Consider the following 22,389-nt stretch of genomic DNA (forward strand, 5'->3'; position numbering starts at 1 on the left):
CTTAAAAAGCAACACCATCCCAGGACAATTCTTTTGATCCCCTTTCAGTGCACTTGCATTAAAGCCCGCGTGATGCGGCACTTTGTCAGTGTTACTGTATCATTCGGACATGGGGGCAGAGAGTTAAAGAATTCAGCCTGAGCGCACTGCCGCAGGCTCGGTTTGTCAGAAGTGGGATTCGAACCCACGCCTCCAGTGGAGACTGCGACCTGAACGCAGCGCCTTAGACCGCTCGGCCATCCTGACATGCAAGCCTGGCAGGAGCTGTCTCCTGGGAGCCACACCGCAGTACCGTGACATGGAATCTGGTGCTTCACAGCTTGCCCAGCTCCGGCTGTCCAGCTCATTGGCGCTGCAGGCAGCTAATCTGTGCTCGCCTCCTGGGGCTGCGCCTAGTTTCAATAGCCAACACTTGACAGCTGTCATTGCTTACGGCCACACCACCCTGAGGGGGCTATAGAGCAAACAGGAAGTGAGTTGGCAGCAGTAAGGAGAGAAAGGCTCTCCCCATTTTGTTTGTCTACCTTTTTGTTTATTGACCTTGAGTGTTTTTGTTTGTTTGTTTTCTTTTTGTCTTTAAAAACCACCTAACAGTAGCATTTTGCTGACTGAAGGGTGGTTATGTAGTGTGTTTTATTTTTAATCATGGACAGATTCCCCGGCAACGACATGGAGATGGAGGGACTTGCAAGAAAGGATAAAGAAAATGGGCTGGATAATAGACGGAGAGGTAAAGAAAATGGACTTGACAACAGACAAAGAGATAAATAAAATGAAGAGCCCGGCCAACGAAGAGGTGAGAAAGGTAAGGATAAGCAAGAGGTACAAAGAAGAGTATGCACAAAGGAAGCAACAGTAACTGTAGAAGTAGAAAATGTAAAAGATGCAAGAAGATTTGATATAACCAAAGCAGTCACGGAGCTGATTGGAGAAGGAAGAATGCTGGCGGTGAGACCCAAACAAACAAAGGGAGTATGAAGTAACAATGGAGACTGAAGATGACACCGAAATTTTAATAGACAATGGATTGACAATTAAAGGAGTGAAATCTGAAGTACGGAGGTTACAAAACAGAGACTATGTTGTTTCGTTCAAGCATCTGCCTGTTTACCTAGCAAATGAAGAAATGTTAAGCAAGCTAGAGAGATGGGGAGTTTTCCCCATATCTAAAATTAAAAGAAGATTGTATCCTGGCACAAACATAGAAGATGGAACAAGGTTTGTAAAAAACAGATTTCCGGAAGAGATGGTCTCCTTACCATACAGTACCAAAATCGAGACGGCGGAAGCGCCACAGCACTTTAGAGTCATGCACACCAATCAGGTAAAAACCTGTCGACTATGCATGAGCTCAGAAAATGTGATGAAGGAACGCCCAGAATTCAGGTGCTTCAAATGTGACGAAAGGGGACATTTCGCAAGGACCTGTACAGCTGTGTCGGGCCCGGATTGTAAATTGGCCCTAATACCTGCAGGGAGCTTGTCACGCCGAGTTGGCTTTGTCCGCTCGATTGACCAACGCGTACGCCTTGTTTTATCCTTGCAGGCCTAACTTCGCTGGTGAAAGCACTTGTGGGGTTTCTGTAGTGTAGTGGTCATCACGTTCGCCTAACACGCGAAAGGTCCTCGATTCGAAACCGAGCAGAAACAGTGCTCTTCTTTTGGCGAGAAAATAATAGCATCCACTGCCGCACCAGCAATGATCGTCGACAGGCACCCAATCAAAAAGGGTTATCAGCTCGATCTGCTTGAAGGTTTCCGTAGTGTAGTGGTTATCACGTTCGCCTCACACGCGAAAGGTCCCCAGTTCGAAACTGGGCGGAAACAACCTCTGGCTTTTATGACAATTGTCAAATCAGGCTTCTGTTGAGTACTGACGTTCACTGAAAACATTCTTTCTGCAGAGCGGTGTGAGGCTAGAAGTTTGAATTCAGCTCAGTGTTTACCGCCCCTCGCGGTGTCGCAAACTTGCGTAGAATCTGATTTCTTTTAGCTTTGTGTTGTGCATGAGCAGGTGGCCAGTGCGTTTGCTGGCCCTTCACGGTGCAGACCGTACAAGACAGCTCTATAAAAAAAGACTATAAATACTTGAAGCAGCACTGGCCTATTGGTTTCCGTAGTGTAGTGTTTATCATGTTTGCATTACACGCTAAAGGTCTCCTGTTCGAAACTGGGCGGAAGCATACAATTAGCGGACACTTTTGTCCAAAGCGACATACAATAGTGGAGGTATTCAACAAGACGAGGCAATGCATACGAAAAAGGGCTATTTATTCCAAGTAATTTGTTTGTGCTCAGAGAATTTAGTGCTGGAGTAGGAGTTTCGTTTTCTTTAGAGAGAGGGATATTCACCGGGGTTCGGGTGTACTCTGAAGAGATGGGTGTTAGCTGTCGTTTGAAGGACACCGGTGTATCCGTAATCCGAGTGGGAATGGGAAGGTGATTCCACCAGCGTAGAACATTGAATGAAAACATTGTGGAAAGTGACTTTCCGTCTCTCTGCGCTGGCACCACAAGACAGTGCTCTCACCCTAACCGGAGGCTCCTGTGGTTATCACGATGGCTTTACAAGCGGAGGGTCTCCTGTTAGCAACTGGGCGGAAACATTCAGATTTGCTTTTACGCACATTCTCAATTGGCTCTCTGCTCACTGGATGATCCACGATACAAGGGCATGGATCTGTCAAATGTCATGACTTGACGTTGTACGAGGATTTGACGAAAAAAATGCCCTGCAAACCTTAAAAAGCAACACCATCCCAGGACAATTCTTTTGATCCCCTTTCAGTGCACTTGCATTAAAGCCCGCGTGATGCGGCACTTTGTCAGTGTTACTGTATCATTCGGACATGGGGGCAGAGAGTTAAAGAATTCAGCCTGAGCGCACTGCCGCAGGCTCGGTTTGTCAGAAGTGGGATTCGAACCCACGCCTCCAGTGGAGACTGCGACCTGAACGCAGCGCCTTAGACCGCTCGGCCATCCTGACATGCAAGCTTGGCAGGAGCTGTCTCCTGGGAGCCACACCGCAGTACCGTGACATGGAATCTGGTGCTTCACAGCTTGCCCAGCTCCGGCTGTCCAGCTCATTGGCGCTGCAGGCAGCTAATCTGTGCTCGCCTCCTGGGGCTGCGCCTAGTTTCAATAGCCAACACTTGACAGCTGTCATTGCTTACGGCCACACCACCCTGAGGGGGCTATAGAGCAAACAGGAAGTGAGTTGGCAGCAGTAAGGAGAGAAAGGCTCTCCCCATTTTGTTTGTCTACCTTTTTGTTTATTGACCTTGAGTGTTTTTGTTTGTTTGTTTTCTTTTTGTCTTTAAAAACCACCTAACAGCAGCATTTTGCTGACTGAAGGGTGGTTATGTAGTGTGTTTTATTTTTAATCATGGACAGATTCCCCGGCAACGACATGGAGATGGAGGGACTTGCAAGAAAGGATAAAGAAAATGGGCTGGATAATAGACGGAGAGGTAAAGAAAATGGACTTGACAACAGACAAAGAGATAAATAAAATGAAGAGCCCGGCCAACGAAGAGGTGAGAAAGGTAAGGATAAGCAAGAGGTACAAAGAAGAGTATGCACAAAGGAAGCAACAGTAACTGTAGAAGTAGAAAATGTAAAAGATGCAAGAAGATTTGATATAACCAAAGCAGTCACGGAGCTGATTGGAGAAGGAAGAATGCTGGCGGTGAGACCCAAACAAACAAAGGGAGTATGAAGTAACAATGGAGACTGAAGATGACACCGAAATTTTAATAGACAATGGATTGACAATTAAAGGAGTGAAATCTGAAGTACGGAGGTTACAAAACAGAGACTATGTTGTTTCGTTCAAGCATCTGCCTGTTTACCTAGCAAATGAAGAAATGTTAAGCAAGCTAGAGAGATGGGGAGTTTTCCCCATATCTAAAATTAAAAGAAGATTGTATCCTGGCACAAACATAGAAGATGGAACAAGGTTTGTAAAAAAACAGATTTCCGGAAGAGATGGTCTCCTTACCATACAGTACCAAAATCGAGACGGCGGAAGCGCCACAGCACTTTAGAGTCATGCACACCAATCAGGTAAAAACCTGTCGACTATGCATGAGCTCAGAAAATGTGATGAAGGAACGCCCAGAATTCAGGTGCTTCAAATGTGACGAAAGGGGACATTTCGCAAGGACCTGTACAGCTGTGTCGGGCCCGGATTGTAAATTGGCCCTAATACCTGCAGGGAGCTTGTCACGCCGAGTTGGCTTTGTCCGCTCGATTGACCAACGCGTACGCCTTGTTTTATCCTTGCAGGCCTAACTTCGCTGGTGAAAGCACTTGTGGGGTTTCTGTAGTGTAGTGGTCATCACGTTCGCCTAACACGCGAAAGGTCCTCGATTCGAAACCGAGCAGAAACAGTGCTCTTCTTTTGGCGAGAAAATAATAGCATCCACTGCCGCACCAGCAATGATCGTCGACAGGCACCCAATCAAAAAGGGTTATCAGCTCGATCTGCTTGAAGGTTTCCGTAGTGTAGTGGTTATCACGTTCGCCTCACACGCGAAAGGTCCCCAGTTCGAAACTGGGCGGAAACAACCTCTGGCTTTTATGACAATTGTCAAATCAGGCTTCTGTTGAGTACTGACGTTCACTGAAAACATTCTTTCTGCAGAGCGGTGTGAGGCTAGAAGTTTGAATTCAGCTCAGTGTTTACCGCCCCTCGCGGTGTCGCAAACTTGCGTAGAATCTGATTTCTTTTAGCTTTGTGTTGTGCATGAGCAGGTGGCCAGTGCGTTTGCTGGCCCTTCACGGTGCAGACCGTACAAGACAGCTCTATAAAAAAAGACTATAAATACTTGAAGCAGCACTGGCCTATTGGTTTCCGTAGTGTAGTGTTTATCATGTTTGCATTACACGCTAAAGGTCTCCTGTTCGAAACTGGGCGGAAGCATACAATTAGCGGACACTTTTGTCCAAAGCGACATACAATAGTGGAGGTATTCAACAAGACGAGGCAATGCATACGAAAAAGGGCTATTTATTCCAAGTAATTTGTTTGTGCTCAGAGAATTTAGTGCTGGAGTAGGAGTTTCGTTTTCTTTAGAGAGAGGGATATTCACCGGGGTTCGGGTGTACTCTGAAGAGATGGGTGTTAGCTGTCGTTTGAAGGACACCGGTGTATCCGTAATCCGAGTGGGAATGGGAAGGTGATTCCACCAGCGTAGAACATTGAATGAAAACATTGTGGAAAGTGACTTTCCGTCTCTCTGCGCTGGCACCACAAGACAGTGCTCTCACCCTAACCGGAGGCTCCTGTGGTTATCACGATGGCTTTACAAGCGGAGGGTCTCCTGTTAGCAACTGGGCGGAAACATTCAGATTTGCTTTTACGCACATTCTCAATTGGCTCTCTGCTCACTGGATGATCCACGATACAAGGGCATGGATCTGTCAAATGTCATGACTTGACGTTGTACGAGGATTTGACGAAAAAAATGCCCTGCAAACCTTAAAAAGCAACACCATCCCAGGACAATTCTTTTGATCCCCTTTCAGTGCACTTGCATTAAAGCCCGCGTGATGCGGCACTTTGTCAGTGTTACTGTATCATTCGGACATGGGGGCAGAGAGTTAAAGAATTCAGCCTGAGCGCACTGCCGCAGGCTCGGTTTGTCAGAAGTGGGATTCGAACCCACGCCTCCAGTGGAGACTGCGACCTGAACGCAGCGCCTTAGACCGCTCGGCCATCCTGACATGCAAGCTTGGCAGGAGCTGTCTCCTGGGAGCCACACCGCAGTACCGTGACATGGAATCTGGTGCTTCACAGCTTGCCCAGCTCCGGCTGTCCAGCTCATTGGCGCTGCAGGCAGCTAATCTGTGCTCGCCTCCTGGGGCTGCGCCTAGTTTCAATAGCCAACACTTGACAGCTGTCATTGCTTACGGCCACACCACCCTGAGGGGGCTATAGAGCAAACAGGAAGTGAGTTGGCAGCAGTAAGGAGAGAAAGGCTCTCCCCATTTTGTTTGTCTACCTTTTTGTTTATTGACCTTGAGTGTTTTTGTTTGTTTGTTTTCTTTTTGTCTTTAAAAACCACCTAACAGCAGCATTTTGCTGACTGAAGGGTGGTTATGTAGTGTGTTTTATTTTTAATCATGGACAGATTCCCCGGCAACGACATGGAGATGGAGGGACTTGCAAGAAAGGATAAAGAAAATGGGCTGGATAATAGACGGAGAGGTAAAGAAAATGGACTTGACAACAGACAAAGAGATAAATAAAATGAAGAGCCCGGCCAACGAAGAGGTGAGAAAGGTAAGGATAAGCAAGAGGTACAAAGAAGAGTATGCACAAAGGAAGCAACAGTAACTGTAGAAGTAGAAAATGTAAAAGATGCAAGAAGATTTGATATAACCAAAGCAGTCACGGAGCTGATTGGAGAAGGAAGAATGCTGGCGGTGAGACCCAAACAAACAAAGGGAGTATGAAGTAACAATGGAGACTGAAGATGACACCGAAATTTTAATAGACAATGGATTGACAATTAAAGGAGTGAAATCTGAAGTACGGAGGTTACAAAACAGAGACTATGTTGTTTCGTTCAAGCATCTGCCTGTTTACCTAGCAAATGAAGAAATGTTAAGCAAGCTAGAGAGATGGGGAGTTTTCCCCATATCTAAAATTAAAAGAAGATTGTATCCTGGCACAAACATAGAAGATGGAACAAGGTTTGTAAAAAACAGATTTTCGGAAGAGATGGTCTCCTTACCATACAGTACCAAAATCGAGACGGCGGAAGCGCCACAGCACTTTAGAGTCATGCACACCAATCAGGTAAAAACCTGTCGACTATGCATGAGCTCAGAAAATGTGATGAAGGAACGCCCAGAATTAAGGTGCTTCAAATGTGACGAAAGGGGACATTTCGCAAGGACCTGTACAGCTGTGTCGGGCCCGGATTGTAAATTGGCCCTAATACCTGCAGGGAGCTTGTCACGCCGAGTTGGCTTTGTCCGCTCGATTGACCAACGCGTACGCCTTGTTTTATCCTTGCAGGCCTAACTTCGCTGGTGAAAGCACTTGTGGGGTTTCTGTAGTGTAGTGGTCATCACGTTCGCCTAACACGCGAAAGGTCCTCGGTTCGAAACCGAGCAGAAACAGTGCTCTTCTTTTGGCGAGAAAATAATAGCATCCATTGCCGCACCAGCAATGATCGTCGACAGGCACCCAATCAAAAAGGGTTATCAGCTCGATCTGCTTGAAGGTTTCCGTAGTGTAGTGGTTATCACGTTCGCCTCACACGCGAAAGGTCCCCAGTTCGAAACTGGGCGGAAACAACCTCTGGCTTTTATGACAATTGTCAAATCAGGCTTCTGTTGAGTACTGACGTTCACTGAAAACATTCTTTCTGCAGAGCGGTGTGAGGCTAGAAGTTTGAATTCAGCTCAGTGTTTACCGCCCCTCGCGGTGTCGCAAACTTGCGTAGAATCTGATTTCTTTTAGCTTTGTGTTGTGCATGAGCAGGTGGCCAGTGCGTTTGCTGGCCCTTCACGGTGCAGACCGTACAAGACAGCTCTATAAAAAAAGACTATAAATACTTGAAGCAGCACTGGCCTATTGGTTTCCGTAGTGTAGTGTTTATCATGTTTGCATTACACGCTAAAGGTCTCCTGTTCGAAACTGGGCGGAAGCATACAATTAGCGGACACTTTTGTCCAAAGCGACATACAATAGTGGAGGTATTCAACAAGACGAGGCAATGCATACGAAAAAGGGCTATTTATTCCAAGTAATTTGTTTGTGCTCAGAGAATTTAGTGCTGGAGTAGGAGTTTCGTTTTCTTTAGAGAGAGGGATATTCACCGGTGTTCGGGTGTACTCTGAAGAGATGGGTGTTAGCTGTCGTTTGAAGGACACCGGTGTATCCGTAATCCGAGTGGGAATGGGAAGGTGATTCCACCAGCGTAGAACATTGAATGAAAACATTGTGGAAAGTGACTTTCCGTCTCTCTGCGCTGGCACCACAAGACAGTGCTCTCACCCTAACCGGAGGCTCCTGTGGTTATCACGATGGCTTTACAAGCGGAGGGTCTCCTGTTAGCAACTGGGCGGAAACATTCAGATTTGCTTTTACGCACATTCTCAATTGGCTCTCTGCTCACTGGATGATCCACGATACAAGGGCATGGATCTGTCAAATGTCATGACTTGACGTTGTACGAGGATTTGACGAAAAAAATGCCCTGCAAACCTTAAAAAGCAACACCATCCCAGGACAATTCTTTTGATCCCCTTTCAGTGCACTTGCATTAAAGCCCGCGTGATGCGGCACTTTGTCAGTGTTACTGTATCATTCGGACATGGGGGCAGAGAGTTAAAGAATTCAGCCTGAGCGCACTGCCGCAGGCTCGGTTTGTCAGAAGTGGGATTCGAACCCACGCCTCCAGTGGAGACTGCGACCTGAACGCAGCGCCTTAGACCGCTCGGCCATCCTGACATGCAAGCCTGGCAGGAGCTGTCTCCTGGGAGCCACACCGCAGTACCGTGACATGGAATCTGGTGCTTCACAGCTTGCCCAGCTCCGGCTGTCCAGCTCATTGGCGCTGCAGGCAGCTAATCTGTGCTCGCCTCCTGGGGCTGCGCCTAGTTTCAATAGCCAACACTTGACAGCTGTCATTGCTTACGGCCACACCACCCTGAGGGGGCTATAGAGCAAACAGGAAGTGAGTTGGCAGCAGTAAGGAGAGAAAGGCTCTCCCCATTTTGTTTGTCTACCTTTTTGTTTATTGACCTTGAGTGTTTTTGTTTGTTTGTTTTCTTTTTGTCTTTAAAAACCACCTAACAGTAGCATTTTGCTGACTGAAGGGTGGTTATGTAGTGTGTTTTATTTTTAATCATGGACAGATTCCCCGGCAACGACATGGAGATGGAGGGACTTGCAAGAAAGGATAAAGAAAATGGGCTGGATAATAGACGGAGAGGTAAAGAAAATGGACTTGACAACAGACAAAGAGATAAATAAAATGAAGAGCCCGGCCAACGAAGAGGTGAGAAAGGTAAGGATAAGCAAGAGGTACAAAGAAGAGTATGCACAAAGGAAGCAACAGTAACTGTAGAAGTAGAAAATGTAAAAGATGCAAGAAGATTTGATATAACCAAAGCAGTCACGGAGCTGATTGGAGAAGGAAGAATGCTGGCGGTGAGACCCAAACAAACAAAGGGAGTATGAAGTAACAATGGAGACTGAAGATGACACCGAAATTTTAATAGACAATGGATTGACAATTAAAGGAGTGAAATCTGAAGTACGGAGGTTACAAAACAGAGACTATGTTGTTTCGTTCAAGCATCTGCCTGTTTACCTAGCAAATGAAGAAATGTTAAGCAAGCTAGAGAGATGGGGAGTTTTCCCCATATCTAAAATTAAAAGAAGATTGTATCCTGGCACAAACATAGAAGATGGAACAAGGTTTGTAAAAAACAGATTTCCGGAAGAGATGGTCTCCTTACCATACAGTACCAAAATCGAGACGGCGGAAGCGCCACAGCACTTTAGAGTCATGCACACCAATCAGGTAAAAACCTGTCGACTATGCATGAGCTCAGAAAATGTGATGAAGGAACGCCCAGAATTCAGGTGCTTCAAATGTGACGAAAGGGGACATTTCGCAAGGACCTGTACAGCTGTGTCGGGCCCGGATTGTAAATTGGCCCTAATACCTGCAGGGAGCTTGTCACGCCGAGTTGGCTTTGTCCGCTCGATTGACCAACGCGTACGCCTTGTTTTATCCTTGCAGGCCTAACTTCGCTGGTGAAAGCACTTGTGGGGTTTCTGTAGTGTAGTGGTCATCACGTTCGCCTAACACGCGAAAGGTCCTCGATTCGAAACCGAGCAGAAACAGTGCTCTTCTTTTGGCGAGAAAATAATAGCATCCACTGCCGCACCAGCAATGATCGTCGACAGGCACCCAATCAAAAAGGGTTATCAGCTCGATCTGCTTGAAGGTTTCCGTAGTGTAGTGGTTATCACGTTCGCCTCACACGCGAAAGGTCCCCAGTTCGAAACTGGGCGGAAACAACCTCTGGCTTTTATGACAATTGTCAAATCAGGCTTCTGTTGAGTACTGACGTTCACTGAAAACATTCTTTCTGCAGAGCGGTGTGAGGCTAGAAGTTTGAATTCAGCTCAGTGTTTACCGCCCCTCGCGGTGTCGCAAACTTGCGTAGAATCTGATTTCTTTTAGCTTTGTGTTGTGCATGAGCAGGTGGCCAGTGCGTTTGCTGGCCCTTCACGGTGCAGACCGTACAAGACAGCTCTATAAAAAAAGACTATAAATACTTGAAGCAGCACTGGCCTATTGGTTTCCGTAGTGTAGTGTTTATCATGTTTGCATTACACGCTAAAGGTCTCCTGTTCGAAACTGGGCGGAAGCATACAATTAGCGGACACTTTTGTCCAAAGCGACATACAATAGTGGAGGTATTCAACAAGACGAGGCAATGCATACGAAAAAGGGCTATTTATTCCAAGTAATTTGTTTGTGCTCAGAGAATTTAGTGCTGGAGTAGGAGTTTCGTTTTCTTTAGAGAGAGGGATATTCACCGGGGTTCGGGTGTACTCTGAAGAGATGGGTGTTAGCTGTCGTTTGAAGGACACCGGTGTATCCGTAATCCGAGTGGGAATGGGAAGGTGATTCCACCAGCGTAGAACATTGAATGAAAACATTGTGGAAAGTGACTTTCCGTCTCTCTGCGCTGGCACCACAAGACAGTGCTCTCACCCTAACCGGAGGCTCCTGTGGTTATCACGATGGCTTTACAAGCGGAGGGTCTCCTGTTAGCAACTGGGCGGAAACATTCAGATTTGCTTTTACGCACATTCTCAATTGGCTCTCTGCTCACTGGATGATCCACGATACAAGGGCATGGATCTGTCAAATGTCATGACTTGACGTTGTACGAGGATTTGACGAAAAAAATGCCCTGCAAACCTTAAAAAGCAACACCATCCCAGGACAATTCTTTTGATCCCCTTTCAGTGCACTTGCATTAAAGCCCGCGTGATGCGGCACTTTGTCAGTGTTACTGTATCATTCGGACATGGGGGCAGAGAGTTAAAGAATTCAGCCTGAGCGCACTGCCGCAGGCTCGGTTTGTCAGAAGTGGGATTCGAACCCACGCCTCCAGTGGAGACTGCGACCTGAACGCAGCGCCTTAGACCGCTCGGCCATCCTGACATGCAAGCTTGGCAGGAGCTGTCTCCTGGGAGCCACACCGCAGTACCGTGACATGGAATCTGGTGCTTCACAGCTTGCCCAGCTCCGGCTGTCCAGCTCATTGGCGCTGCAGGCAGCTAATCTGTGCTCGCCTCCTGGGGCTGCGCCTAGTTTCAATAGCCAACACTTGACAGCTGTCATTGCTTACGGCCACACCACCCTGAGGGGGCTATAGAGCAAACAGGAAGTGAGTTGGCAGCAGTAAGGAGAGAAAGGCTCTCCCCATTTTGTTTGTCTACCTTTTTGTTTATTGACCTTGAGTGTTTTTGTTTGTTTGTTTTCTTTTTGTCTTTAAAAACCACCTAACAGCAGCATTTTGCTGACTGAAGGGTGGTTATGTAGTGTGTTTTATTTTTAATCATGGACAGATTCCCCGGCAACGACATGGAGATGGAGGGACTTGCAAGAAAGGATAAAGAAAATGGGCTGGATAATAGACGGAGAGGTAAAGAAAATGGACTTGACAACAGACAAAGAGATAAATAAAATGAAGAGCCCGGCCAACGAAGAGGTGAGAAAGGTAAGGATAAGCAAGAGGTACAAAGAAGAGTATGCACAAAGGAAGCAACAGTAACTGTAGAAGTAGAAAATGTAAAAGATGCAAGAAGATTTGATATAACCAAAGCAGTCACGGAGCTGATTGGAGAAGGAAGAATGCTGGCGGTGAGACCCAAACAAACAAAGGGAGTATGAAGTAACAATGGAGACTGAAGATGACACCGAAATTTTAATAGACAATGGATTGACAATTAAAGGAGTGAAATCTGAAGTACGGAGGTTACAAAACAGAGACTATGTTGTTTCGTTCAAGCATCTGCCTGTTTACCTAGCAAATGAAGAAATGTTAAGCAAGCTAGAGAGATGGGGAGTTTTCCCCATATCTAAAATTAAAAGAAGATTGTATCCTGGCACAAACATAGAAGATGGAACAAGGTTTGTAAAAAAACAGATTTCCGGAAGAGATGGTCTCCTTACCATACAGTACCAAAATCGAGACGGCGGAAGCGCCACAGCACTTTAGAGTCATGCACACCAATCAGGTAAAAACCTGTCGACTATGCATGAGCTCAGAAAATGTGATGAAGGAACGCCCAGAATTCAGGTGCTTCAAATGTGACGAAAGGGGACATTTCGCAAGGACCTGTACAGCTGTGTCGGGCCCGGATTGTAAATTGGCCCTAATACCTGCAGGGAGCTTGTCACGCCGAGTTGGCTTTGTCCGCTCGATTGACCAACGCGTACGCCTTGTTTTATCCTTGCAGGCCTAACTTCGCTGGTGAAAGCACTTGTGGGGTTTCTGTAGTGTAGTGGTCATCACGTTCGCCTAACACGCGAAAGGTCCTCGATTCGAAACCGAGCAGAAACAGTGCTCTTCTTTTGGCGAGAAAATAATAGCATCCACTGCCGCACCAGCAATGATCGTCGACAGGCACCCAATCAAAAAGGGTTATCAGCTCGATCTGCTTGAAGGTTTCCGTAGTGTAGTGGTTATCACGTTCGCCTCACACGCGAAAGGTCCCCAGTTCGAAACTGGGCGGAAACAACCTCTGGCTTTTATGACAATTGTCAAATCAGGCTTCTGTTGAGTACTGACGTTCACTGAAAACATTCTTTCTGCAGAGCGGTGTGAGGCTAGAAGTTTGAATTCAGCTCAGTGTTTACCGCCCCTCGCGGTGTCGCAAACTTGCGTAGAATCTGATTTCTTTTAGCTTTGTGTTGTGCATGAGCAGGTGGCCAGTGCGTTTGCTGGCCCTTCACGGTGCAGACCGTACAAGACAGCTCTATAAAAAAAGACTATAAATACTTGAAGCAGCACTGGCCTATTGGTTTCCGTAGTGTAGTGTTTATCATGTTTGCATTACACGCTAAAGGTCTCCTGTTCGAAACTGGGCGGAAGCATACAATTAGCGGACACTTTTGTCCAAAGCGACATACAATAGTGGAGGTATTCAACAAGACGAGGCAATGCATACGAAAAAGGGCTATTTATTCCAAGTAATTTGTTTGTGCTCAGAGAATTTAGTGCTGGAGTAGGAGTTTCGTTTTCTTTAGAGAGAGGGATATTCACCGGGGTTCGGGTGTACTCTGAAGAGATGGGTGTTAGCTGTCGTTTGAAGGACACCGGTGTATCCGTAATCCGAGTGGGAATGGGAAGGTGATTCCACCAGCGTAGAACATTGAATGAAAACATTGTGGAAAGTGACTTTCCGTCTCTCTGCGCTGGCACCACAAGACAGTGCTCTCACCCTAACCGGAGGCTCCTGTGGTTATCACGATGGCTTTACAAGCGGAGGGTCTCCTGTTAGCAACTGGGCGGAAACATTCAGATTTGCTTTTACGCACATTCTCAATTGGCTCTCTGCTCACTGGATGATCCACGATACAAGGGCATGGATCTGTCAAATGTCATGACTTGACGTTGTACGAGGATTTGACGAAAAAAATGCCCTGCAAACCTTAAAAAGCAACACCATCCCAGGACAATTCTTTTGATCCCCTTTCAGTGCACTTGCATTAAAGCCCGCGTGATGCGGCACTTTGTCAGTGTTACTGTATCATTCGGACATGGGGGCAGAGAGTTAAAGAATTCAGCCTGAGCGCACTGCCGCAGGCTCGGTTTGTCAGAAGTGGGATTCGAACCCACGCCTCCAGTGGAGACTGCGACCTGAACGCAGCGCCTTAGACCGCTCGGCCATCCTGACATGCAAGCTTGGCAGGAGCTGTCTCCTGGGAGCCACACCGCAGTACCGTGACATGGAATCTGGTGCTTCACAGCTTGCCCAGCTCCGGCTGTCCAGCTCATTGGCGCTGCAGGCAGCTAATCTGTGCTCGCCTCCTGGGGCTGCGCCTAGTTTCAATAGCCAACACTTGACAGCTGTCATTGCTTACGGCCACACCACCCTGAGGGGGCTATAGAGCAAACAGGAAGTGAGTTGGCAGCAGTAAGGAGAGAAAGGCTCTCCCCATTTTGTTTGTCTACCTTTTTGTTTATTGACCTTGAGTGTTTTTGTTTGTTTGTTTTCTTTTTGTCTTTAAAAACCACCTAACAGCAGCATTTTGCTGACTGAAGGGTGGTTATGTAGTGTGTTTTATTTTTAATCATGGACAGATTCCCCGGCAACGACATGGAGATGGAGGGACTTGCAAGAAAGGATAAAGAAAATGGGCTGGATAATAGACGGAGAGGTAAAGAAAATGGACTTGACAACAGACAAAGAGATAAATAAAATGAAGAGCCCGGCCAACGAAGAGGTGAGAAAGGTAAGGATAAGCAAGAGGTACAAAGAAGAGTATGCACAAAGGAAGCAACAGTAACTGTAGAAGTAGAAAATGTAAAAGATGCAAGAAGATTTGATATAACCAAAGCAGTCACGGAGCTGATTGGAGAAGGAAGAATGCTGGCGGTGAGACCCAAACAAACAAAGGGAGTATGAAGTAACAATGGAGACTGAAGATGACACCGAAATTTTAATAGACAATGGATTGACAATTAAAGGAGTGAAATCTGAAGTACGGAGGTTACAAAACAGAGACTATGTTGTTTCGTTCAAGCATCTGCCTGTTTACCTAGCAAATGAAGAAATGTTAAGCAAGCTAGAGAGATGGGGAGTTTTCCCCATATCTAAAATTAAAAGAAGATTGTATCCTGGCACAAACATAGAAGATGGAACAAGGTTTGTAAAAAACAGATTTCCGGAAGAGATGGTCTCCTTACCATACAGTACCAAAATCGAGACGGCGGAAGCGCCACAGCACTTTAGAGTCATGCACACCAATCAGGTAAAAACCTGTCGACTATGCATGAGCTCAGAAAATGTGATGAAGGAACGCCCAGAATTCAGGTGCTTCAAATGTGACGAAAGGGGACATTTCGCAAGGACCTGTACAGCTGTGTCGGGCCCGGATTGTAAATTGGCCCTAATACCTGCAGGGAGCTTGTCACGCCGAGTTGGCTTTGTCCGCTCGATTGACCAACGCGTACGCCTTGTTTTATCCTTGCAGGCCTAACTTCGCTGGTGAAAGCACTTGTGGGGTTTCTGTAGTGTAGTGGTCATCACGTTCGCCTAACACGCGAAAGGTCCTCGGTTCGAAACCGAGCAGAAACAGTGCTCTTCTTTTGGCGAGAAAATAATAGCATCCATTGCCGCACCAGCAATGATCGTCGACAGGCACCCAATCAAAAAGGGTTATCAGCTCGATCTGCTTGAAGGTTTCCTTAGTGTAGTGGTTATCACGTTCGCCTCACACGCGAAAGGTCCCCAGTTCGAAACTGGGCGGAAACAACCTCTGGCTTTTATGACAATTGTCAAATCAGGCTTCTGTTGAGTACTGACGTTCACTGAAAACATTCTTTCTGCAGAGCGGTGTGAGGCTAGAAGTTTGAATTCAGCTCAGTGTTTACCGCCCCTCGCGGTGTCGCAAACTTGCGTAGAATCTGATTTCTTTTAGCTTTGTGTTGTGCATGAGCAGGTGGCCAGTGCGTTTGCTGGCCCTTCACGGTGCAGACCGTACAAGACAGCTCTATAAAAAAAGACTATAAATACTTGAAGCAGCACTGGCCTATTGGTTTCCGTAGTGTAGTGTTTATCATGTTTGCATTACACGCTAAAGGTCTCCTGTTCGAAACTGGGCGGAAGCATACAATTAGCGGACACTTTTGTCCAAAGCGACATACAATAGTGGAGGTATTCAACAAGACGAGGCAATGCATACGAAAAAGGGCTATTTATTCCAAGTAATTTGTTTGTGCTCAGAGAATTTAGTGCTGGAGTAGGAGTTTCGTTTTCTTTAGAGAGAGGGATATTCACCGGTGTTCGGGTGTACTCTGAAGAGATGGGTGTTAGCTGTCGTTTGAAGGACACCGGTGTATCCGTAATCCGAGTGGGAATGGGAAGGTGATTCCACCAGCGTAGAACATTGAATGAAAACATTGTGGAAAGTGACTTTCCGTCTCTCTGCGCTGGCACCACAAGACAGTGCTCTCACCCTAACCGGAGGCTCCTGTGGTTATCACGATGGCTTTACAAGCGGAGGGTCTCCTGTTAGCAACTGGGCGGAAACATTCAGATTTGCTTTTACGCACATTCTCAATTGGCTCTCTGCTCACTGGATGATCCACGATACAAGGGCATGGATCTGTCAAATGTCATGACTTGACGTTGTACGAGGATTTGACGAAAAAAATGCCCTGCAAACCTTAAAAAGCAACACCATCCCAGGACAATTCTTTTGATCCCCTTTCAGTGCACTTGCATTAAAGCCCGCGTGATGCGGCACTTTGTCAGTGTTACTGTATCATTCGGACATGGGGGCAGAGAGTTAAAGAATTCAGCCTGAGCGCACTGCCGCAGGCTCGGTTTGTCAGAAGTGGGATTCGAACCCACGCCTCCAGTGGAGACTGCGACCTGAACGCAGCGCCTTAGACCGCTCGGCCATCCTGACATGCAAGCCTGGCAGGAGCTGTCTCCTGGGAGCCACACCGCAGTACCGTGACATGGAATCTGGTGCTTCACAGCTTGCCCAGCTCCGGCTGTCCAGCTCATTGGCGCTGCAGGCAGCTAATCTGTGCTCGCCTCCTGGGGCTGCGCCTAGTTTCAATAGCCAACACTTGACAGCTGTCATTGCTTACGGCCACACCACCCTGAGGGGGCTATAGAGCAAACAGGAAGTGAGTTGGCAGCAGTAAGGAGAGAAAGGCTCTCCCCATTTTGTTTGTCTACCTTTTTGTTTATTGACCTTGAGTGTTTTTGTTTGTTTGTTTTCTTTTTGTCTTTAAAAACCACCTAACAGTAGCATTTTGCTGACTGAAGGGTGGTTATGTAGTGTGTTTTATTTTTAATCATGGACAGATTCCCCGGCAACGACATGGAGATGGAGGGACTTGCAAGAAAGGATAAAGAAAATGGGCTGGATAATAGACGGAGAGGTAAAGAAAATGGACTTGACAACAGACAAAGAGATAAATAAAATGAAGAGCCCGGCCAACGAAGAGGTGAGAAAGGTAAGGATAAGCAAGAGGTACAAAGAAGAGTATGCACAAAGGAAGCAACAGTAACTGTAGAAGTAGAAAATGTAAAAGATGCAAGAAGATTTGATATAACCAAAGCAGTCACGGAGCTGATTGGAGAAGGAAGAATGCTGGCGGTGAGACCCAAACAAACAAAGGGAGTATGAAGTAACAATGGAGACTGAAGATGACACCGAAATTTTAATAGACAATGGATTGACAATTAAAGGAGTGAAATCTGAAGTACGGAGGTTACAAAACAGAGACTATGTTGTTTCGTTCAAGCATCTGCCTGTTTACCTAGCAAATGAAGAAATGTTAAGCAAGCTAGAGAGATGGGGAGTTTTCCCCATATCTAAAATTAAAAGAAGATTGTATCCTGGCACAAACATAGAAGATGGAACAAGGTTTGTAAAAAACAGATTTCCGGAAGAGATGGTCTCCTTACCATACAGTACCAAAATCGAGACGGCGGAAGCGCCACAGCACTTTAGAGTCATGCACACCAATCAGGTAAAAACCTGTCGACTATGCATGAGCTCAGAAAATGTGATGAAGGAACGCCCAGAATTCAGGTGCTTCAAATGTGACGAAAGGGGACATTTCGCAAGGACCTGTACAGCTGTGTCGGGCCCGGATTGTAAATTGGCCCTAATACCTGCAGGGAGCTTGTCACGCCGAGTTGGCTTTGTCCGCTCGATTGACCAACGCGTACGCCTTGTTTTATCCTTGCAGGCCTAACTTCGCTGGTGAAAGCACTTGTGGGGTTTCTGTAGTGTAGTGGTCATCACGTTCGCCTAACACGCGAAAGGTCCTCGATTCGAAACCGAGCAGAAACAGTGCTCTTCTTTTGGCGAGAAAATAATAGCATCCACTGCCGCACCAGCAATGATCGTCGACAGGCACCCAATCAAAAAGGGTTATCAGCTCGATCTGCTTGAAGGTTTCCGTAGTGTAGTGGTTATCACGTTCGCCTCACACGCGAAAGGTCCCCAGTTCGAAACTGGGCGGAAACAACCTCTGGCTTTTATGACAATTGTCAAATCAGGCTTCTGTTGAGTACTGACGTTCACTGAAAACATTCTTTCTGCAGAGCGGTGTGAGGCTAGAAGTTTGAATTCAGCTCAGTGTTTACCGCCCCTCGCGGTGTCGCAAACTTGCGTAGAATCTGATTTCTTTTAGCTTTGTGTTGTGCATGAGCAGGTGGCCAGTGCGTTTGCTGGCCCTTCACGGTGCAGACCGTACAAGACAGCTCTATAAAAAAAGACTATAAATACTTGAAGCAGCACTGGCCTATTGGTTTCCGTAGTGTAGTGTTTATCATGTTTGCATTACACGCTAAAGGTCTCCTGTTCGAAACTGGGCGGAAGCATACAATTAGCGGACACTTTTGTCCAAAGCGACATACAATAGTGGAGGTATTCAACAAGACGAGGCAATGCATACGAAAAAGGGCTATTTATTCCAAGTAATTTGTTTGTGCTCAGAGAATTTAGTGCTGGAGTAGGAGTTTCGTTTTCTTTAGAGAGAGGGATATTCACCGGGGTTCGGGTGTACTCTGAAGAGATGGGTGTTAGCTGTCGTTTGAAGGACACCGGTGTATCCGTAATCCGAGTGGGAATGGGAAGGTGATTCCACCAGCGTAGAACATTGAATGAAAACATTGTGGAAAGTGACTTTCCGTCTCTCTGCGCTGGCACCACAAGACAGTGCTCTCACCCTAACCGGAGGCTCCTGTGGTTATCACGATGGCTTTACAAGCGGAGGGTCTCCTGTTAGCAACTGGGCGGAAACATTCAGATTTGCTTTTACGCACATTCTCAATTGGCTCTCTGCTCACTGGATGATCCACGATACAAGGGCATGGATCTGTCAAATGTCATGACTTGACGTTGTACGAGGATTTGACGAAAAAAATGCCCTGCAAACCTTAAAAAGCAACACCATCCCAGGACAATTCTTTTGATCCCCTTTCAGTGCACTTGCATTAAAGCCCGCGTGATGCGGCACTTTGTCAGTGTTACTGTATCATTCGGACATGGGGGCAGAGAGTTAAAGAATTCAGCCTGAGCGCACTGCCGCAGGCTCGGTTTGTCAGAAGTGGGATTCGAACCCACGCCTCCAGTGGAGACTGCGACCTGAACGCAGCGCCTTAGACCGCTCGGCCATCCTGACATGCAAGCTTGGCAGGAGCTGTCTCCTGGGAGCCACACCGCAGTACCGTGACATGGAATCTGGTGCTTCACAGCTTGCCCAGCTCCGGCTGTCCAGCTCATTGGCGCTGCAGGCAGCTAATCTGTGCTCGCCTCCTGGGGCTGCGCCTAGTTTCAATAGCCAACACTTGACAGCTGTCATTGCTTACGGCCACACCACCCTGAGGGGGCTATAGAGCAAACAGGAAGTGAGTTGGCAGCAGTAAGGAGAGAAAGGCTCTCCCCATTTTGTTTGTCTACCTTTTTGTTTATTGACCTTGAGTGTTTTTGTTTGTTTGTTTTCTTTTTGTCTTTAAAAACCACCTAACAGCAGCATTTTGCTGACTGAAGGGTGGTTATGTAGTGTGTTTTATTTTTAATCATGGACAGATTCCCCGGCAACGACATGGAGATGGAGGGACTTGCAAGAAAGGATAAAGAAAATGGGCTGGATAATAGACGGAGAGGTAAAGAAAATGGACTTGACAACAGACAAAGAGATAAATAAAATGAAGAGCCCGGCCAACGAAGAGGTGAGAAAGGTAAGGATAAGCAAGAGGTACAAAGAAGAGTATGCACAAAGGAAGCAACAGTAACTGTAGAAGTAGAAAATGTAAAAGATGCAAGAAGATTTGATATAACCAAAGCAGTCACGGAGCTGATTGGAGAAGGAAGAATGCTGGCGGTGAGACCCAAACAAACAAAGGGAGTATGAAGTAACAATGGAGACTGAAGATGACACCGAAATTTTAATAGACAATGGATTGACAATTAAAGGAGTGAAATCTGAAGTACGGAGGTTACAAAACAGAGACTATGTTGTTTCGTTCAAGCATCTGCCTGTTTACCTAGCAAATGAAGAAATGTTAAGCAAGCTAGAGAGATGGGGAGTTTTCCCCATATCTAAAATTAAAAGAAGATTGTATCCTGGCACAAACATAGAAGATGGAACAAGGTTTGTAAAAAAACAGATTTCCGGAAGAGATGGTCTCCTTACCATACAGTACCAAAATCGAGACGGCGGAAGCGCCACAGCACTTTAGAGTCATGCACACCAATCAGGTAAAAACCTGTCGACTATGCATGAGCTCAGAAAATGTGATGAAGGAACGCCCAGAATTCAGGTGCTTCAAATGTGACGAAAGGGGACATTTCGCAAGGACCTGTACAGCTGTGTCGGGCCCGGATTGTAAATTGGCCCTAATACCTGCAGGGAGCTTGTCACGCCGAGTTGGCTTTGTCCGCTCGATTGACCAACGCGTACGCCTTGTTTTATCCTTGCAGGCCTAACTTCGCTGGTGAAAGCACTTGTGGGGTTTCTGTAGTGTAGTGGTCATCACGTTCGCCTAACACGCGAAAGGTCCTCGATTCGAAACCGAGCAGAAACAGTGCTCTTCTTTTGGCGAGAAAATAATAGCATCCACTGCCGCACCAGCAATGATCGTCGACAGGCACCCAATCAAAAAGGGTTATCAGCTCGATCTGCTTGAAGGTTTCCGTAGTGTAGTGGTTATCACGTTCGCCTCACACGCGAAAGGTCCCCAGTTCGAAACTGGGCGGAAACAACCTCTGGCTTTTATGACAATTGTCAAATCAGGCTTCTGTTGAGTACTGACGTTCACTGAAAACATTCTTTCTGCAGAGCGGTGTGAGGCTAGAAGTTTGAATTCAGCTCAGTGTTTACCGCCCCTCGCGGTGTCGCAAACTTGCGTAGAATCTGATTTCTTTTAGCTTTGTGTTGTGCATGAGCAGGTGGCCAGTGCGTTTGCTGGCCCTTCACGGTGCAGACCGTACAAGACAGCTCTATAAAAAAAGACTATAAATACTTGAAGCAGCACTGGCCTATTGGTTTCCGTAGTGTAGTGTTTATCATGTTTGCATTACACGCTAAAGGTCTCCTGTTCGAAACTGGGCGGAAGCATACAATTAGCGGACACTTTTGTCCAAAGCGACATACAATAGTGGAGGTATTCAACAAGACGAGGCAATGCATACGAAAAAGGGCTATTTATTCCAAGTAATTTGTTTGTGCTCAGAGAATTTAGTGCTGGAGTAGGAGTTTCGTTTTCTTTAGAGAGAGGGATATTCACCGGGGTTCGGGTGTACTCTGAAGAGATGGGTGTTAGCTGTCGTTTGAAGGACACCGGTGTATCCGTAATCCGAGTGGGAATGGGAAGGTGATTCCACCAGCGTAGAACATTGAATGAAAACATTGTGGAAAGTGACTTTCCGTCTCTCTGCGCTGGCACCACAAGACAGTGCTCTCACCCTAACCGGAGGCTCCTGTGGTTATCACGATGGCTTTACAAGCGGAGGGTCTCCTGTTAGCAACTGGGCGGAAACATTCAGATTTGCTTTTACGCACATTCTCAATTGGCTCTCTGCTCACTGGATGATCCACGATACAAGGGCATGGATCTGTCAAATGTCATGACTTGACGTTGTACGAGGATTTGACGAAAAAAATGCCCTGCAAACCTTAAAAAGCAACACCATCCCAGGACAATTCTTTTGATCCCCTTTCAGTGCACTTGCATTAAAGCCCGCGTGATGCGGCACTTTGTCAGTGTTACTGTATCATTCGGACATGGGGGCAGAGAGTTAAAGAATTCAGCCTGAGCGCACTGCCGCAGGCTCGGTTTGTCAGAAGTGGGATTCGAACCCACGCCTCCAGTGGAGACTGCGACCTGAACGCAGCGCCTTAGACCGCTCGGCCATCCTGACATGCAAGCTTGGCAGGAGCTGTCTCCTGGGAGCCACACCGCAGTACCGTGACATGGAATCTGGTGCTTCACAGCTTGCCCAGCTCCGGCTGTCCAGCTCATTGGCGCTGCAGGCAGCTAATCTGTGCTCGCCTCCTGGGGCTGCGCCTAGTTTCAATAGCCAACACTTGACAGCTGTCATTGCTTACGGCCACACCACCCTGAGGGGGCTATAGAGCAAA

At 46.8% G+C, this 22,389-nt stretch overlaps 25 non-coding genes across 25 annotated transcripts; 16 read left to right on the top strand and 9 right to left on the bottom strand.

Annotated features, from left to right (window-relative positions):
- Positions 1-163: 163 nt before the first annotated feature.
- trnal-cag (transfer RNA leucine (anticodon CAG)) lies at positions 164-246 on the bottom strand. Its single transcript has one exon. It is a non-coding gene; the product is annotated as a tRNA-Leu (tRNA).
- A 1,331-nt stretch (positions 247-1,577) lies between these two features.
- trnav-aac (transfer RNA valine (anticodon AAC)) lies at positions 1,578-1,650 on the top strand. Its single transcript has one exon. It is a non-coding gene; the product is annotated as a tRNA-Val (tRNA).
- A 104-nt stretch (positions 1,651-1,754) lies between these two features.
- Positions 1,755-1,827, top strand: trnav-cac (transfer RNA valine (anticodon CAC)). The gene has a single exon. It is a non-coding gene; the product is annotated as a tRNA-Val (tRNA).
- Positions 1,828-2,903: 1,076 nt separating this feature from the next.
- On the bottom strand, positions 2,904-2,986 carry trnal-cag (transfer RNA leucine (anticodon CAG)). Its single transcript has one exon. It is a non-coding gene; the product is annotated as a tRNA-Leu (tRNA).
- Positions 2,987-4,318: 1,332 nt separating this feature from the next.
- Positions 4,319-4,391, top strand: trnav-aac (transfer RNA valine (anticodon AAC)). The gene has a single exon. It is a non-coding gene; the product is annotated as a tRNA-Val (tRNA).
- Positions 4,392-4,495: 104 nt separating this feature from the next.
- trnav-cac (transfer RNA valine (anticodon CAC)) lies at positions 4,496-4,568 on the top strand. Its single transcript has one exon. It is a non-coding gene; the product is annotated as a tRNA-Val (tRNA).
- Positions 4,569-5,644: 1,076 nt separating this feature from the next.
- On the bottom strand, positions 5,645-5,727 carry trnal-cag (transfer RNA leucine (anticodon CAG)). The gene has a single exon. It is a non-coding gene; the product is annotated as a tRNA-Leu (tRNA).
- A 1,331-nt stretch (positions 5,728-7,058) lies between these two features.
- trnav-aac (transfer RNA valine (anticodon AAC)) lies at positions 7,059-7,131 on the top strand. The gene has a single exon. It is a non-coding gene; the product is annotated as a tRNA-Val (tRNA).
- Positions 7,132-7,235: 104 nt separating this feature from the next.
- Positions 7,236-7,308, top strand: trnav-cac (transfer RNA valine (anticodon CAC)). The gene has a single exon. It is a non-coding gene; the product is annotated as a tRNA-Val (tRNA).
- Positions 7,309-8,384: 1,076 nt separating this feature from the next.
- trnal-cag (transfer RNA leucine (anticodon CAG)) lies at positions 8,385-8,467 on the bottom strand. Its single transcript has one exon. It is a non-coding gene; the product is annotated as a tRNA-Leu (tRNA).
- Positions 8,468-9,798: 1,331 nt separating this feature from the next.
- On the top strand, positions 9,799-9,871 carry trnav-aac (transfer RNA valine (anticodon AAC)). Its single transcript has one exon. It is a non-coding gene; the product is annotated as a tRNA-Val (tRNA).
- A 104-nt stretch (positions 9,872-9,975) lies between these two features.
- On the top strand, positions 9,976-10,048 carry trnav-cac (transfer RNA valine (anticodon CAC)). Its single transcript has one exon. It is a non-coding gene; the product is annotated as a tRNA-Val (tRNA).
- A 1,076-nt stretch (positions 10,049-11,124) lies between these two features.
- trnal-cag (transfer RNA leucine (anticodon CAG)) lies at positions 11,125-11,207 on the bottom strand. Its single transcript has one exon. It is a non-coding gene; the product is annotated as a tRNA-Leu (tRNA).
- A 1,332-nt stretch (positions 11,208-12,539) lies between these two features.
- On the top strand, positions 12,540-12,612 carry trnav-aac (transfer RNA valine (anticodon AAC)). Its single transcript has one exon. It is a non-coding gene; the product is annotated as a tRNA-Val (tRNA).
- A 104-nt stretch (positions 12,613-12,716) lies between these two features.
- Positions 12,717-12,789, top strand: trnav-cac (transfer RNA valine (anticodon CAC)). The gene has a single exon. It is a non-coding gene; the product is annotated as a tRNA-Val (tRNA).
- A 1,076-nt stretch (positions 12,790-13,865) lies between these two features.
- On the bottom strand, positions 13,866-13,948 carry trnal-cag (transfer RNA leucine (anticodon CAG)). The gene has a single exon. It is a non-coding gene; the product is annotated as a tRNA-Leu (tRNA).
- Positions 13,949-15,279: 1,331 nt separating this feature from the next.
- Positions 15,280-15,352, top strand: trnav-aac (transfer RNA valine (anticodon AAC)). The gene has a single exon. It is a non-coding gene; the product is annotated as a tRNA-Val (tRNA).
- Positions 15,353-15,456: 104 nt separating this feature from the next.
- trnav-cac (transfer RNA valine (anticodon CAC)) lies at positions 15,457-15,529 on the top strand. Its single transcript has one exon. It is a non-coding gene; the product is annotated as a tRNA-Val (tRNA).
- Positions 15,530-16,605: 1,076 nt separating this feature from the next.
- On the bottom strand, positions 16,606-16,688 carry trnal-cag (transfer RNA leucine (anticodon CAG)). The gene has a single exon. It is a non-coding gene; the product is annotated as a tRNA-Leu (tRNA).
- Positions 16,689-18,019: 1,331 nt separating this feature from the next.
- On the top strand, positions 18,020-18,092 carry trnav-aac (transfer RNA valine (anticodon AAC)). Its single transcript has one exon. It is a non-coding gene; the product is annotated as a tRNA-Val (tRNA).
- A 104-nt stretch (positions 18,093-18,196) lies between these two features.
- trnav-cac (transfer RNA valine (anticodon CAC)) lies at positions 18,197-18,269 on the top strand. The gene has a single exon. It is a non-coding gene; the product is annotated as a tRNA-Val (tRNA).
- Positions 18,270-19,345: 1,076 nt separating this feature from the next.
- Positions 19,346-19,428, bottom strand: trnal-cag (transfer RNA leucine (anticodon CAG)). Its single transcript has one exon. It is a non-coding gene; the product is annotated as a tRNA-Leu (tRNA).
- Positions 19,429-20,760: 1,332 nt separating this feature from the next.
- Positions 20,761-20,833, top strand: trnav-aac (transfer RNA valine (anticodon AAC)). Its single transcript has one exon. It is a non-coding gene; the product is annotated as a tRNA-Val (tRNA).
- Positions 20,834-20,937: 104 nt separating this feature from the next.
- On the top strand, positions 20,938-21,010 carry trnav-cac (transfer RNA valine (anticodon CAC)). Its single transcript has one exon. It is a non-coding gene; the product is annotated as a tRNA-Val (tRNA).
- Positions 21,011-22,086: 1,076 nt separating this feature from the next.
- Positions 22,087-22,169, bottom strand: trnal-cag (transfer RNA leucine (anticodon CAG)). The gene has a single exon. It is a non-coding gene; the product is annotated as a tRNA-Leu (tRNA).
- Between the last annotated feature and the right edge of the window lie 220 nt (positions 22,170-22,389).

Source organism: Danio rerio, chromosome 4, assembly GCF_049306965.1.
Source record: "Danio rerio strain Tuebingen ecotype United States chromosome 4, GRCz12tu, whole genome shotgun sequence".
In the NCBI taxonomy this organism is placed as follows: domain Eukaryota; kingdom Metazoa; phylum Chordata; class Actinopteri; order Cypriniformes; family Danionidae; genus Danio; species Danio rerio.